Raw genomic sequence first — 17,912 nt, 5'->3', positions numbered from 1 at the left:
GAGACGAGATTTTAGATCCGAAACTGAAGTCGTGCATGACAGAGTCGCTCCTCAATTCCACGCAACTCACAAGCAATGCACTCGCAATCATAGTGGATTTCTCCGATATCCTTTGTACCCTGAATTTGCATGTTGACAATGATATCCCAAAATCACGACTCTTAGAGGCGGCGGAGGAGCCCATCGAGGCAGCGAAGGGGCCCATCCAGTCGGACGAGGAGGCGGGGATTGGGAACATCCCGGAGGAGGGCGGGAGCATCGGGAAGCCGGTGTGGCCCTTCCAGGCGCAGGTGGGGCCCGAAGAGGCAGTGGAGAGGCCCGACGTCCATGAGGATGAAGGGTTCATCAAGGCAGCGGAGGGGCCCATCGAAGGCTACCCGACATGGCTATCGGAAGCAGACCGCAAGCTCCTAACCAGCGTAGGAAAACCAATGTCACACGCTGTGGTGGCCAAAGATGGTAGCGGCAACTACGATACAATCGGCTTAGCTCTAGCCGCCATGCCCCTGGACGTCACAGCCAGGTACATTATTCATGTTAAGGCTGGCGTTTATGAAGAACAAGTTCGAGTGGCTTACTACCAGAAAGATGTCTTCATGTATGGAGAAGGCCCTACAAAGACCATCATCACAGGGAATAAGCACGTCCCCAAAGGCAACAATCAAGGGTCGACGAACGGAACAGCCACTTTCAGTAAGCACTAAAAAAGAAAAACCCTATTCCATCATTTCTAATTAATTTGAAGCTAATTAGCTTCTCCACCACACGGTTGGACATTAATTACCAACTGATTAAGGAACCTTGTAATTTATGTAGCAGCCACGGGGGCTAGATTTATGGCGAAATCAATAGGATTTGCAAACACAGCAGGGCCAGAAGGGAAGCAGGCTATGGCTCTAATGGTGGAATCCGACATGTCAGCCTTCTACAATTGCAGGATGGACGGGCACCAAGACACATTGTGGGCGGCGACACATCGTCAATTCTATCGCAACTGTACCATCAGTGGCACCATAGACTTCATATTTGGTGACTCTTTGACGTTAATTCAAGAATCAACGATCATTGTCAAGAAACCCATGAATGGCCAAGAGAATGTGGTGACTGCGCATGGGAAAAGCGACGTGAAAGAAACAACAGCACTTGTGATCCAGGATTGCCACATCGTGGCCGATAAGAGTCTACTTGAGTCCAAATTCCCCACATACTTGGGCCGCCCATGGAAGCAATACTCAACGACGATTATCATGGAATCCGATCTAGGTGCCTTCATCCACCCTGAGGGGTGGTTGGGGTGGAAAAATAACGAAAAGACGTGTTACTACGCTGAGTACGCCAACAGTGGGCCTGGAGCCGACACTACCCGGAGGGTCGGCTGGAGTACCTTCCATGTCCTTCATAAAAGAGAGGAGGCTCTGAAGTGGACCGCAAATTAGAAATTTGTTGAAAGGAAATGACTGGTTGATGCGCACCAGTTTTCCATTTTACCTTGACTTCAAGCAATACTGAGTACAACTTGTACATACAATCAATTTGTCTCATTTTCAAGGATTGGGAAAGCAATAAATCATTCATTCTTCTTCCTTTTTAATCATCTCCCTCCTTTGGATGAATCAAAGAACATCATGTTTTGGATAAATTACCCCAAAACCCAGTCCGCGTTGAGTCGACCGGCGCTAACCAACGGTTCAATTCAAGACACGGATCAAACTGATAACCATGTAAGGATCTAATCCTAACCATTGATTCACAATGCTCAATCCACGGCTCAAGCAAGATTAAGGAAGTAAAGGAGATCTATAAATAGAGTTCGAGCATAGGCAGAAGGTAAGTAAGACACTCTGATTCATTCAAAAGATCCTGCACTTTCCTGCTTGTTGACATTCAAATTTCTTTGAGCTCCTCTGAGCTCAGCAACCTAAATCCTTCTTCAACTACTGACTTGATCGTCGAAGATGGAGCGCTGATCCAGCTGATCGGCTACATTTCTAACCGTTCTTCGTTAACCTTGAAGGTTAGAGTGGATTCAAAATCAGATTGAACAAGCGCTGGTCCTATTGGTGTTATTTGTGGTATATCACTCCAGCGAATTATGCACCATTGGCACCGTCTGTGAGAAATAGAGCAAAAAGTAGTTATGGCACAATCGCCTGAGCAACGGTAGGAGATGCCGGTGTAGGAAACTGTAAAAGCAAGCCAAAGAGAACCTTGAGAGAACTTGTATTAATCACTTTTTTGACGCTTTTTACAAATGAGTCCCTCCCCTATTTATAGGTGAAAGTAGGATACAATGAATGGTTGAGATTATGTACAAGTGTATATAATCTAATGGTTAGGAACATCCTAGTAGACCTGGATATTTCTAGGGACATTTCTAGAGGCGAGGTATTTTCTAGTTGTAAGATTCCTCTAGAATCTCCCTTTTTTCTAGAATATGGGCCCATTAATAACTTTTGCTAAGTTAGGCTTGGCTATGTGTGGCCCATTAATATTATACCATTGGGCCCATGACAAATTGGGCATGTCATGATAATTAGGTTGTGTCATTCTCCCCCGGCCTATTCCGTCGACGTCCTCGTCGTGTTTTCATTGTGGAACCTCCTTATTTGTTCTTGGAACTACCACAATGCATTTTCTGGTTCCCAACTTGCTTCGCTCTCGGGCAATCCCTTCCATTTCACCAAATACTCTCGACTCGAAGGCACCCCGCGTTTGCGCATTACTCGATCCGCCATTATATACTTTGCGTCATTGTCATAGGATGTCGTTATACTAATAGGTGCCCTTGTAGAAGTCCCACGACTAGGATCCTCCGCATCTCCTTGGTAAGGCTTCAACATACTTGCATGAAAGACAAGATGGATCTTAAGCTTTAGTGGGAGGTCTAGTTGATAGGAAACTTTACCCACCTTCTTCACAACTTTGAATGGGCCTTCATACCGATGGACCAATCCATTATGCACCTTTCACAAGGACTTGAATTGTTGTGGTAGTAGCTTCACCATGACCATATCCCCTATTTCAAAGGTTGCAGGTCGTCTATCTTTGTCGGCCCACTTCTTCACCTTCTTTGTGGCTTTGTCTAAGTATGACTTAGCCACATCCAACCTCTCTTGCCACTCCCTGGCGAACTTTAAGCTGAGGGGCTCTTTCTAGTATAACCCGTCACTATAGTGTGTGGTGTTAATAGTTGTTGCCCCGTGGCAATCTCAAATGGGCTTTGATTTGTGGCCTCGCTTCTTCGGAGATTGATTGAAAATTGAGCCACATCAAGCAACTTGGCCCAATCTTGCTAGTTGGCACTCACAAAGGGCCTCAAGTATAGCTCATGTAAGTTGTTAACACGTACAATATGTCCATCTGTTTGGGGATGAAAGCTTGTTGAGTCTCGCAAGGACGTGCCTAGCAACTTGAACAATTCTGCCCAAAACCTCCCCGTGAAGCGAGGGTCACGATCACTGATGAATCGATTGTGGCACCCCCCAATACTTGACCACATTCTGTAGGAATAGCCTAGCTGCTTCTTTCGTTGTGCAATCCCTTAGTGCAGCCACAAACGTGCCATATTTGGATAGCCGATCTACCACCACCGTAATTGACCCACATCCTTCAGACTTAGGTAGAGCACTGATGAAGTCCATAGTTACACTCTCCCAAGCATGACTTGGTATAGGCAATGGTTCCAATAAACCCCATGGTGGTTGTTGCTCCACCTTGTCTTATTGGCACACAAGTCAAGTCCTTACATAAGCCTCAATATCATCCCGCATCTGAGGCCATTAGTAAGCTGCTTCCAACAATGCAGGTGTGCGTCTTTGCCCTGGGTGACCCGCCCACTTGGTGCCGTGGCATTCACGGATAGGGTTCCTCCTTAGGTTGTTCCACTTAGGAACAAAGATCCTCTTCTTCTTGGCATAGAGAACACCATCCTCTCCCAAAACCGCCTTATTTTACCTTCCTTGGCTAGGGTAAGCAAGTTCTTAGCCATTGGGTCATGCTCGTACTCCTCATTGATAAGGTTCAACAATTCTCTTTTCGGTTGGTTAAGAGATGCCAACTCCGCTTTTGGACTTAGCGCGTCGGCCACCTCGTTTGCTTTCCCGCGTTTATACTCAAAGGTGAAGTCAAATTCCGCGAGGAAATCTTGCCACCTAGCTTGCTTCGGACTCAACTTCTTTTGGGTTTTGGAAATAGCTAGTAGCCACATTATCCGTCTTCACCACGAACTTCGACCCCAACAAGTAATGTCACCATGTCCTTAGGCAATGCAGTACCGCGATCATCTCCTTCTTGTGCACTATATAGCGTTGCTCAATCTCATTGAGCTTGCAACTCTCATATGCAATAGGGTGTCTTTCTTGCATCAACACCCCTCCAATTGCAAAGTCGGACGCATTCGTATGTACCTCGAATGGCATGCCATAGTTTGACAAGGCAAGCACCGATTCTTCCATCATCACCTTTGTTTTTCTTTAGTAGATCCGGGAGTGGAGCTGCCCTCTTTGAGTATCCTGCAATGAACCTCCGGTAGTAGTTCACAAGGCCTAGAAAAGACCTCAATTCACCAACCTTGGTGGGTGCCTCGCATTCCTTAATTGCTTTCACCTTGCTCTCATCCATTCTTAATGTTCCGCCCCCTACCTTGTGACCTAGGAACATCACCTCCTCTTGTGCAAATGTGCACTTCTCCTTTTCACGTATAGTTGATTCTCCTTCAGGGTTTGAAGAACCAACCTTAGATGTTGTGCATGTTCTTCCAATGTGTTGCTATAGATGATGATGACATCCAAGTACACGACCACAAATTTGTTGAGGTAAGAGTGGAATATCATGTTCATGAGGGTGCAAAATGTGGCGGGTGCATTGGTGAGGCCAAAGGGCATCACTAAGAACTCATATGCCCCATATCGAGTCACACAAGTAGTCTTCGGTTCGTCACCCTCCGCAATGTGGACTTGATAATACCCTGACCGCAAGTCCAATTTGGTGAAGTATTTTGCACCGCCAAGCCTATCCAAGTGATCATCATTCAAAAGAATGGGATATTTGTTTTTGATAGTTACCTTGTTGAGTGCCATATAATCGACGCATAGCCTCAACGATCCGTCATGCTTCCGTTGGAACAACACTGGTGCGCCATATGGTGCCTTTGATGGTCGTATGTAGCTTGCATCCAATAGCTCCTTGAGTTGCTTCCAAAATGTCGTATTCAATACAATTTTCTCAACTTCCTTTTCCTCATCCAATTTGGAAAAACGAGATGAAAGCCATTTGTTTGATTGGAACAATCTTTTAAGACATATCCTATTGTCCAACAAGCTCTGTAAAGTAGCAAAACTTGTAGCAAACCTTGTAACCGTTGATCGTAGAAGATCCCACCCATGTGTAAATTCTTTTTTCATAAGATTTAATAACCAAGTTCGGTTGTAAATGAACAGCATAATTCCCCCCCCCCCTTTGTTCATACTCTCCCCTACCCACTTTATGTTTACAAAATCTTCAAGTATCCGATCAATACAATAGGCAGCACATGGTGTCCAGAATAAATTTCTCCTCTTCTCCTCCTGAACTAGGGCCAAGGGCAGGCCTGGGATTACTCTCTGGCCCGCCCAACCCATCCCGGCCCGTCCCTGATTTTGGCCCTGATTCTAGCCCTGATTTTGATTCTGATCTCGACCCTGATCCTGGCCCTGATTCTAGCCCTGATTCTGACCCTAATCCTGGCCCTGATTCTGGCCCTGATTTTGACCCTGATCTTGGCTCTGATCCTGGCCCTGATTGGCTCTAATCTTGGCATTGATTTAGGCCCATGATTTAGGCCCTAATTTGAGTCTAGACCCTCCATCCATATGGAGAGGAATTAATTATAATCCACATAGGCGAATATTTCAAACGTGTCAAATTTTAAAAACATGATCATGTTTTGTAAAAAATTAATAAAAATAAATTATATATTCATTACCAATGTAGTAAGCATCCACCTGATTTTGGCCCGATCCTGACCCTAATTTTGGCTCTAGTCTTCATGTTAATTTGACCCTGATCATGTATTAGATTTTTACCCTAATCTTCACATTAACATTGATAAAACTATAAGTCTTGATTTTGACCTTCAGTCATTTTTATCATATTAGATTATGAGTTCACTTTTTATTATTTTTAAGATAATTTTTATTTTTTGAACTAAGTCATTTTTAGTTCCAAAAAATTGTTGATTTTCTTTTTGGGAGTAAGGCGAGATAATATATTATAAATAATAAAAGCTAGTATATAGAGAATTAATATCTAACAAATCTAGACCCCAACTTCTCATCATGAATATTGACATCTTTCTTTTGCCTCCAATGTGATATTTTAGAAGAAGAGGGGAAAAATATTAAGGACAGATAGCTATGTTTGTAACTAAAATATAATTTTCTTTAACTACAAAAAAAAATATCAATACTAAATTATCGTTGATTTACTTAACAAAGTTTTAAATATGATTTTTTGTTGTTGTTGAATAAGGATATCAATGGGAGGGGTTTTCAATTTCCATCACCAAAGTAATGGAAGAGGTTTTCAATTTCCATCATCAAAGCAATGAGAGACTTTTAGAGATCAATATAGAATTATGGAGTATGAATTTATCTATGTTTAAAGCAACATTATCAACTTATTGATTATTTTATCATTTTGTATGAGCTTGAATCATCTTATATTTCTATGAATTTTATTTTTAGTTTACTTATGATACTTTTATTATTATTATTATTATTATTATTATTATTATTATTATTATTATTATATATTGTTTTTATGAATTTAAATTTGATATTTTAGGTCCAAGGATAGGACCAATTAAGGCTTGGGCCAAGATAGGGTCAATCAGGGCCAGACACAAGGCTAATCAGGGTCAGGGCCAATTAGGGCCAGGGACAGGGCCAATCAGGGCTAATCAGGGCTAGGGACAGGGCCAGGGCCATGGCCAATTAGGGCCAATCAGGGCCAACCCATCCCGACCTGACCCAAGTAGGGCCAATTAAGGCGAGAGTGGGCTTGGCTTGGGGCTTAGGGCCAAAGACAATAATCCTTGGCCCTGAACTAGGGTCAAGGCGGGAATGGGCTCAGATTAGAAAATATAGGGATGGGCTTGGGATTGCAAAAGCTTGGCCCAGCTTGGCCTAGTTGCAGCCCTAGTCATACTATTTTGCATGCCCTTACATGCGTTGTAACGTTATATTTTATTCACAATATAAAGTCAAGTAACAAAATTTGTAGAAGAAATAAAGAAATAGAGACTATAAAATCAAATAAAAAGAATAACAAAAAAAAAATGAGAAAAAAATAAATAAATTGAGAAATAAAAAGAATATCTACTTGTGGAGTAGATTTTTTTTCTAAATTTTTCTTAACCCACGTTGGTAGAAAGAGAAGAGAATAAATAGGAAGACAAGCAAGAGGAGAGAAGAGAGAGGAGAGAGGAGTGAACAAATAGGGATTGAGAAGTTATTTCTAATTAAAAATGACATTTTGAATATCTAATTGTAGAGAAGATTTTATTCCAAATTTCCTATAGCCCATTTTGTAGAAAGAGAAGAGAGTAAATAGGAAGAAAAGAGGAGAGCAGAGAGGAGAAAATAAATAGGGATTGAGGAGAGAGAAATAGAGATTGAGGAGTTAGTTTCTATTTATGAATGACATTTATATCCATTACTTTACTTTTAAAAACTATGCTCAATATTTAAGGGGCCAAATAGGAAAGAAAAAAACCTATTCCGGTGCACAACATTGCATATAGATGTCAAACAATATACTGAAATTTGAAGCATGATTTCAAATTTAAAAGGTCCAAAATAAGCTTGTAATTTTTTGCCTCTTTAGCCTATTATTTGGTATTTATGTGTACTGCTCTGTAAAGTAGAGAGTTGTGCACAGCAAATGATGTTTTCGCGTCAAATAGTGATATCTTACATGTGGGAATAGAAAAATCTAGAAAAATTAAAGAAACTAATCAAAATTTTCAGAAAATGAGGCGGGGGGGGGGGGGTGAGGCATGGGCCGCAAGGCCTCCTCCGGCCCCGTCATAGGTCAGCCATTGGCGTGGATACAGATGATGATTACTGAATCAAGAAAATATGTTATATATTAGAATCCTCTCAGGCTAAGGGAAAACCCCACGTTATATATGTATTACCTTACATACATATAAATTCTATATAACAATTACCCTCTAAGGACATAGTTAAAGTGCACATAAGTTGGCTGACAAACCTAAGTTCCCAAAGAAAAATACATGCTACATATAGATTTTATTGGGATAATTACTACTATCCGCTGTACTATAGCTTAATTTTTACTTTATCTCCTATACTTTTCTAATTATTAATCCAATCTTAGACTTTACTTGTAACTAATAATGTCATCTTGCCATTAAACTTTGTTAGCCATGTCATAACGTGGCATTTTTATTTATTTGAAAATTTCAATATATTTTATATTAAAATACATTACTATTTTTTTGGGTAGAAATTACATTACTGTTCTTACTAATTAGAAAAAAATTGGTCCTAATTAAACAATCTTATTCTCTAATCAAAATAAAGAGAGAAAACAGAAAAGAAAAAAAATCCTCAGTCTTCTCTTCTTCTCCATGACTCTCAACCCAACTCCTTACTCTCCTTCCAAAAATCAAAATCAATATTCAAAATATAAATTACCAAAAAAAAAATTTTACTCTTTTATTTTTTATTTTTATTTTTATGATAAAAGTAATTTATAAGATCATATAATACTGTAGGGACATACTTCTAGTGGATCACTAGTTACTCCTTAATTATTTTTTTTGGGGTTACAAAACAGGGTCAAAAGACCCAAAAAACAAAACCAAATCAAACTAAAGCACAACTCTTGAGAAAATCCTCTCTAAGGATGTTTGTCATTTCCTGCGGGGGATCATTGAAAAAGACCAGATCATCTCTTCCAATTAGCCGCTTCTTAGACAACCAATCAGCAGCCTTGTTATTTGACGCCTCACATGATTAAATCTAACATGGCCTTGAGAAGCATATAGGCTTCGAATTTCAGCAACTAATCTTCCCATCGATCCTTGCTCATTAACTTCTGGGTCCATTAACCTTATGACCTTCAGCGAGTCTGATTCTATTTGGAGTGGCCATGCTCCCATATCCAACACTACCTTTACCCTTCTTTGATTGCGCGCATTTCCGCCTCTACTACATGGCATAGAGGAATCTTGATAGCAAATCCTCCTTTGAACAAGCCTTCTTGATCCCGGATCACCCCAGCTAATTGAGCGTAGTATTCCTTCACTTTCATAGCAGCATCCGTATTGCACTTAAACCATCCTCTTCTAGGGTATGTCCACCCTAAAACTTCCAATTCTTTACTTGGATCAAGAATAGGCTTCGGCATGTTGTCCAAGCTTCCTTATTGGCTCAATAAAATTTCTCGATAATGAGCACACCATTCCCTGGTCTGGAAAAATCTACCTCATGGATATCTCGATTTCGCCATCCCCAAAGAAATTGTAGGGTGCACACAAATCGCTCAGGCCAATCGTTGCTCCATTTGGCAGCAAACCCACAGATATTGGCATAGATCCATTCCTGCTTTTCGCACCTAAAAAACCATATTTGATATCGTGGTTTAACCATACGTTTCCAAATGCTTCTTGCAAAGCAACAATCCCTAAATACATGTAATACATCTTCCACCTCTGTCATGCAAATATTGCATTTATCATTATCTTGAAGATGCAAGTGGCGCTTTCTAGCATTAGTCATCAACCGATTCTTTACAACTAGCCAAAAGAAACTGCAAAATCGGTTTGGGAGATGAAGTTTCCAAGAATTATTCCAAAAATTTTCATCGAATATTCCCATATCTACAGTTGGTTCGTTCTTTATCAATGTCTCATATGCAGAGCTTATTGAAAAAAACTTTAGTGGATGGGATCCAAGACATGACATTAGATCCATTGTTACTAGAGGGGAGTGGGAAATCCTTCAGTTTGGTGCAGATTTCTGTAGGGAGGTATCCCTCAATTTTTGTTGTCCATTCCATGCCATTACTTTCCAAGTATTGGTTAACGACTTCCCACTGCCACTGACTGGGAACTGGAGAAATCACATGGTCTTCCAAATTACCTTCTCTATCTAACCAGTTGTCCCTCCAGAAATAAGTGCTCCTTCCATCTCCAATTTTTATTTTGCAATGCTCTTTCATTCTATTTTCAACTCTGCAGATAGCTTGCCACAATGGAGAATCAGAAGAGGCTGCTTTAAAGGGGTGTTTACGCCTTTTTGATCCATATTTATCTTGAAGAAATGCTGACCACAGTGAGTTATGCTTTTTAACCCCCAAGCGAGTTTCATGATAAAGGCTTCATTCATCACCCGAAGCTTCCTAAAGCCTAAACCGCCTTCCACCTTCGGTCTACAAATCTCGTTCCAGCTCACAAGATGTGCCTTTTTTTTCTTCTGGTTGGACTTGCCCCATATAAAGGCTCGAGTTAGTTTTTCAACTTCACCTAGGACCCCTTTTGGAATCAAAGCTGTCTGCATCGAGTAGTAAGGTATAGTCATTACAACTGATTTTGCCAGGACAATTCGTCCCGCAAGGATAAGTGAAGAAGCTTTCCAACTGGAGAGCCGATCTGATACCTTGTTAATAATGTATTGATAACTACCTTTCTTGTCTCTTTTATAGTGAATAGGTACCCCTAGATATCTGCCCAAATCATCTATCATGGTAAAGCCGCTTCTTTGTGCAATCTCCTTTGCTCTCTGGCTCTCTACATTTTTGGAGAAGAAAATACGGGTTTTCTCTGTGCTCACTTTGCTTCCCGATGTGTTGCAAAATTTATCCAAGCATTCCTTCACAGTGGTAATTTGCTCTAGGGAAGCTTCTGCAAAAAGAACTACATCATCAGCAAACATAAGATGGAAGATTCTCATACCCCCTTTACGAATACGACCAGGGATCCACTTCCCTGCAGCCAATGCATCTTGGATACAGTGGGTCAATCTCTCCATGCAAATGACAAATAAATAGGGCGACAAAGGGTCCCCCTGGCGAATTCCTCTGGAAGGTTTAAATTCTTTTGTACCTTCCCCATTCCAGAGAATTCTAAAGGTTGGATCTGTAATGCACATCATAATCACATTGACCAGTTTGGATGGTTCTCCTGCTTTCAAAAGTGAATCAACAATAAATTCCCACCGAATTCGATCATATGCCTTTTCCAAGTCGATTTTAATAGCCATCTGATGGATTTTTCCTCCTTTTCGCTTCATGGAGTGAAAAAGTTCTTGTACAACAATGATATTATCCTGAATATTCCTTCCAGGAACAAAACTGACTTGATTGGGTGCAACAAGGCTAGGCATAAACTCCTTCAATCTGTTAGTTATCAACTTAGTCAGAATTTTGAGGCTGACATTACATAGATATATAGCCCGGAATTGTGTAATCTTCTCAGGTTTGTCTATTTTGGGAATCAATACTAACAAAGTCTCATTGATCTTAGTCTCCAACTCTCCATTAAAGGCTCTGGCCACAGTCTTGCAAACATCTTTACCTGTAATACTCCAAGTTTTCTGATAGAAAGCAGCTTGAAAACCATCTGGTCCTGGAGCCTTCCATGGACCAATTTGATGAACAGCACGATAAATCTCCTCATCAGTAAGCTCATTACTAAGGATAGATAACCAATCATGGTCTAAAGCTGGGAAATTATGATCTGTTTGGAAAGGATCTAGATCAATATTATCCTCAGTAAAGAGACCTATGAAATAATTGACAACATGATTTTTTAGATCTGCATCCTCAAAAATCCATTGATTATCTTTTCCCTTGAGGCCTTCAATTTTATTTCTCTTCTTTCTGTTTAGAGTAGATATGTGAAAATACCTCGTATTCCTATCACCTTGTAAAATCCAACTTTTCCTCGATTTTTGGGCCCATAGAATTTCCTCTATTTGCAAAACTTTTTCAAGTTCAACTATAAGATCCTCTTCCAATCTCCCTAAAAAAGGGTTATAGGGTCCTGCTGCAAGTTTTCTTTGGACCCCCTAGGCGAGCATACAAACTTCTTTTCGCAGCTTCAATGTTCCCGAAAGTTTTGTTTGTTCCAAGTAGACAATTCTTCTTGCAAATGATGTAAGGCAGCAGGCAAGGGATGATTTGTTTTCTAGCCCTATCGCATAGTATCAACAAAATCTGTATGGGTGAACCACATAGCTTCTAAGTTTTTAGGTTTTATACATTTATTTCTCAATTTGGTGTTATTTTTTTAGTTTTTGTTATTTACTTTTTAATTTGACGCTATCAATTTTAAGAAATTCCTATTACCAATAGGCTTTTATTTACTTACTTTCTAGTTTGACGTTATTATTTTTGAAAAGTTTTTTTTACTCAAAAAAATAATTTAGAAACTTCATCCTACTAATAGGGTTCTATTTTTTATGTATTTATTTATTTTGATAAGAACACAAGTATAAAATCTATTCTAAAAGAGGATAATATAGTCTTTAGGCTTCTTGATTCATGGACAAAATAGACATTAAATGTCCAACTACAACAATCTCTTAGCACTGTTAGAATTGACTATTGAGGGAAACAACAGTAATTCCACAAATAAATAAATTTCACAAATAACAAATTCACTTCAAGAATTAAGCTACAGTACAAGACTAACAATAATTACCCTTCTTTTTTTTTTTTGTGTCGTCATACTATTTTGCATTCTTTTACATGCATTGTAACGTTATAAATAGGTGGGTTAGTAATCTAATAGAAATAAGGTCTGGGCCTATCTCCATTCGAGTTGATAGGATATGGGTTTGATGACACGTGACCCTAAGAAAGTGATGCTCATAAAATCTGGACAAAAATCAACCTTTTTATTGAGGTTTATTTATCTCCTTTTTAATATTTGTTTTTATCGTTAATAATCTTTATTTGGTTATTTAATTCAGATCCTCCCCTCTCAATACTTCTCTACCCTTGAAATTTCTTTTCGCAACCCACTTAAACATAAACTATCCGGGGCACTCCATATTAAATAGGTCGTGGAAAGAAAATTTTGGATGTACAGGAATACTTTTTTTTAAACGAAATACAAAAATAATGTGAATGAAATACCGGCGACATTGCATACAGCTAATTCGTCGATCACATCCTCAGCTTTTATACACATATATTTAAAATTTAAATATACCATATATAGAATCAAAGGTTGATATGTTCACTGATAGTCATTGGGTCATTGTGGACAGGTGAAGTCCTTGGGGATTATTTACTTATTTTACTCGTTGATAAATTAAACATCAAACCCATATAGATTTAACTGACTTTGCAAAGTTATGCTTTAAATTAGAACAATCCAACATAACCACTAGAATAAAAGTTTCAAGCGGAAATTATTTGGGAGCACCAATCAAGCTCATTCGAACGCATCATTCATTTTTCAACCTTAGATTGATAGCTGTCTTGCTAATCGCCAACCACCTGGATGAACTTTGTTTTGCTGTTCGATCATCCACTCGTTCTCACCCATTCCATGCACGGTTCATGGACAACAAATTACAAATTACAAATATCTATGCTATTAATAGGGCAGATTTTTTTAGTTAATAAAAGCAACGTGAGGCCATGCTTAAATCCTTCTCTCTCCCCCTGGCCCCTTGCTAGTATATATGTGTGTGTTGGGTTCTCCATATATTCATCTTTAATCCATCACCTGGAGACCGGGGAAGTCACAGAGTCTTTTCGCCTAGTGCACAATTCCTTCCAACGAGAAGATGGGCAAGAACAAGACAATAATTGCTGGTTTTTCGCTCTTTCTCTTGGTAGGCATGGTGGTCGGCCATTCGAACCACAACTCCAATAATGAAGGCAAAAAAGACTCAGACTTCTCTAAAGGAACGAAGACTATGGCGGCCATATGTGAAAGAACGAGCTACAAAGATGCTTGCATGCACACGCTCTGCGACGTTGCCAAAAACGAAATTGTTGATCCCAAGGAATTCATCAGGGTTCCAGTTTCTGCTACCCTTGATAAGGTGCGAGCAGTTATGGAAAATTCATTGGTCAAGAATGAGAAGAGATTGGCAGTGTGTAAGAGATTGCTGCAATCGGCCATCAATGAGCTCGAGGAGTCGATCAATGTGGTAGTTGAAAATGATTTGAAGAAGGTGAACGAACGCGTGCCTGACCTTGCCATCGGGTTGAGTGCCGTGGTGTATTACCACGAGAGGTGCAGAGACGAGATTTTAGATCCGAAACTGAAGTCGTGCATGATAGAGTCGCTCCTCAATTCCACGCAACTCACAAGCAATGCACTTGCAATCACAGTGGATTTCTCCGATATCCTCTGTGACCTGAATTTGCATGTCGACAATGATATCCCAAAGTCACGACTCTTAGAGGCGGTGGAGGGGCCCATCAAGGCGGCAGAGGGGCCCATCAAGGCGGCAGAGGGGCCTCAAGCGGCAGAGGGGCCTCGAGCAGCGGAGGGACCTCAAGCAGCAGAGGGGCCTCGAGCGGCGGAGGGGCCCATCGAGGCGGACAACAAAGGCTACCCCACATGGTTATCGGAAGCAGACCGCAAGCTCCTAGCTGGGGTAGAAAATCCAACGCCAAACGCTGTGGTGGCCAAAGATGGTAGCGGCAAGTACCGTACAATCGGCTCAGCTGTAGCCGCCATCCCCCGGGACCACACAGCAGGGTACGTTATTTATGTTAAGGCTGGTGTTTATGAAGAACAAGTTCAAGTGGGTTACTACCAGAAAGATGTCTTCATGTACGGAGATGGCCCTACGAAGAGCGTCATCACAGGGAATAAGCACGTCCCCGAAGGCAACAATCAAGGGTCGACAAATGAAACAGCCACTTTCAGTAAGCACTAAAAAAAAAAAAACCCTATTCCATCATTTCTAATTAATTTGAAGCTAATTAGCTTCTCCACCACACGGTTGGACATTAATTACCAACTGATTGAGGAACCTTGTAATTTATGTAGCGGCCACAGGGGCTAGATTTATGGCGAAATCAATGGGATTTGCAAACACAGCGGGGCCAGAAGGGAACCAGGCGGTGGCTCTAATGGTGGAATCCGACATGTCAGCCTTCTACAATTGCAGGATGGACGGGCACCAAGACACATTGTGGGCAGCAACACATCGTCAGTTCTATCGCAACTGTACCATCAGTGGCACCATAGACTTCATATTTGGTGACTCTTTGACGTTAATCCAGGAATCAACGATCATTGTCATGAAACCCATGAACGGCCAAGAGAACGTGGTGATTGCGCACGGGAAAAGTGACCTGAAAGAAACAACAGCACTTGTGATCCAGGATTGCCGCATCGTGGCCGATAAGAGTCTACTTGAGACCAAGTTCCCCACATACTTGGGCCGCCCATGGAAGCAATACTCAACGACGATCATCATGGAATCTGATCTGGGAGCCTTCATCCGCCCTGAGGGGTGGTTGGGGTGGAAAAATAACGAAAAGACATGTTACTACGCTGAGTACGCCAACAGTGGGCCTGGTGCCGACACTACTCGGAGGGTCGGCTGGAGTACCTTCCATGTCCTTCATAAAAGAGAGGAGACTCTTAAGTGGACCGCAAATTAGAAATTTGTTGAAAGGAAATGACTGGTTGATGCACACCAGTTTTCCATTTTACCTTGACTTCAAGCAATAGTGAGTACAACTTGTACGTACAATCAATTTGTCTCATTTTCAAGGATTGGGAAAGCAATCAATCGTTCATTCTTCTTCCTTTTTAATCATCTCCCTCCTATGGATGAATCAAAGAACATCATGTTGTGGATAAATACCCCAAAACCCAGTTCGCGTTGAGTCGTCCGGTGCTAACCAGCGGTTCAATTCAGACACAGGATCGAACTGATAACCATGTAAGGATCTAATCCTAACCATTGATTTCACAATGCTTAATCGACGGCTCAAGCAAGATTAAGGAAGTAAAGGAGATCTATAAATAGAGCTCGAGCATAGGCAGAAGGTAAGTAAGACACTCCGATTCATTCAAAAGATCCTGCACTTTCTCGCTTTTTGACATTCAAATTTCTTTGAGCTCCTCTGAGCTCAGCAACCTAAATCCTTCTTCAACTACTGACTTGACTATCGGAGATGGAGCACTGATCCAACTGATCGGCTCCGTTTCTAACTGTTCTTCGTTAACCTTGAAGGTGAGAGTAGATTCAAAATCAAATTGAACCATTATGGTCCTATTGGTGTTATTTGTGGTATATCACTCCAGCGAATTATGCATCATTGGCACCGTCTGTGAGAAATAGAGCAAAAAGTAGTTAGGGCACAATTGCCTAACCAACGGGAGGAGATGCCGATGAACGAAACTGCAAAAGCAAGCCAGAGAGAACCTTGAGAGAACTTGTATTGATCACTTGTTTGACACTTTGTACAAATGAGTCCCTCCCCTATTTATAGGTGAAAGTAGGATACAATGAATGGTTGAGATTATGTACAAGTGTCCATAATTTAATGGTTAGGAACATCCTAGTAGATCTAGATATTTCTAGGGACATTTCTAGAGGCAATATATTTTCTAGTTGTAAGATTCCTCTAAAATCTCCCTTCTTTCTAGAATGTGGGCTCATTATAACTTTTGCTAAGTTAGGCTTGGCTATGTGTGGCCCATTAATATTATACCGTTGGGCCCATGACAAATTGGGCATGTCATGATAATTAGGTTGTGTCATTCTCCCCCGGCCTATTCCGTCGACGTCCTCATCGTGTTTTCATTGTGGAACCTCCTTATTTGTTCTTGGAACTACCACAATGCATTTTTTGGTTCCCAACTTGCTTCGCTCTCGGGCAATCCCTTCCATTTCACCAAATACTCTCTACTCCGAGGCACCCCGCGTTTGCGCATTACTCAATCCGCCATTATATACTTAGAGTCATTGTCATAGGATGTCATTATACTCATAGGTGCCCTTGTAGAAGTCCCACGACTAGGATCCTCCGCATCTCCTTGGTAAGGCTTCAACATACTTGCATGAAAGACAAGATGGATCTTAAGCTTTGGTGGGAGGTCTAGTTGATAGGAAACCTTACCCACCTTCTTCACAACTTTGAACGGGCCTTTATACTGACGGATCAATCCTTTATGTACCTTTCACAAGGACTTGAATTGTTGCGGTAGGACTTCACCATGACCATATCCCCTATTTCAAAGTTTGCGGGTCATTTATCCTTGTCGGCTCACTTCTTCATCTTCTTTGTGGCTTTGTCTAAGTATGACTTAGCCACATCCAAACTCTCTTGCCACTCCTTGGCGAACTTTAAGCTGAGGGGCTCTTTCCCGTATAACCCGTCACTATAGTGTGTGGTGTTAACAGTTGTTGCCTTGCGGCGATCTCAAATGGGATTTGATTTGTGGCCTTGCATCTTTGGAGATTGATTGAAAATTGAGCCACATCAAGCAACTTGGGCCAATCTCGCTGGTTGGCACTCATAAAGTGCCTCAAGTATAGCTCAAGTAAGTTGTTGACATGTTTAGTATGTCTATCTGTTTGGGGATGAAAGCTTGTTGAGTATCCTAAGGATGTGCCCAACAACTTGAACAATGCCGCCCCAAACCTCCCCGTGAAGCAAGGGTCACGATCACTGATGAATCGATTGTGGCACCCCCCAATACTTGACCACATTCTTTAGGAATAGCCTAGCTACTTCTTCTACTGTGTAATCCCTTGGTGCTGCCACAAACGTGCCATATTTTGATAGCCGATTTACCACCACCATAATTGACCCACATCATTCGGACTTAGGTAGAGCGCTGATGAAGTCCACAGATACACTCTCCCAAGCACGACTTGGTGTAGGCAATGGTTCCAACAAACCTCGTGGTTGTTGTT

At 41.1% G+C, this 17,912-nt stretch overlaps 2 pseudogenes; both read left to right on the top strand.

Moving 5' to 3' along the window:
- The first annotated feature begins 20 nt into the window (after nucleotides 1-20).
- LOC149019797 (pectinesterase pseudogene) lies at nucleotides 21-1,436 on the top strand (annotated as a pseudogene).
- Nucleotides 1,437-13,805: 12,369 nt separating this feature from the next.
- Nucleotides 13,806-15,645, top strand: LOC149019796 (pectinesterase pseudogene; annotated as a pseudogene).
- The last annotated feature ends 2,267 nt before the right edge of the window (nucleotides 15,646-17,912 follow it).

Source organism: Hakea prostrata, chromosome 4 (assembly GCF_041222555.1).
Source record: "Hakea prostrata isolate BN-2017 chromosome 4, UWA_Hpros_2, whole genome shotgun sequence".
Taxonomy (NCBI): Eukaryota; Viridiplantae; Streptophyta; class Magnoliopsida; order Proteales; family Proteaceae; genus Hakea; species Hakea prostrata.
This window is presented reverse-complemented; position numbering and strand designations above follow the sequence as displayed.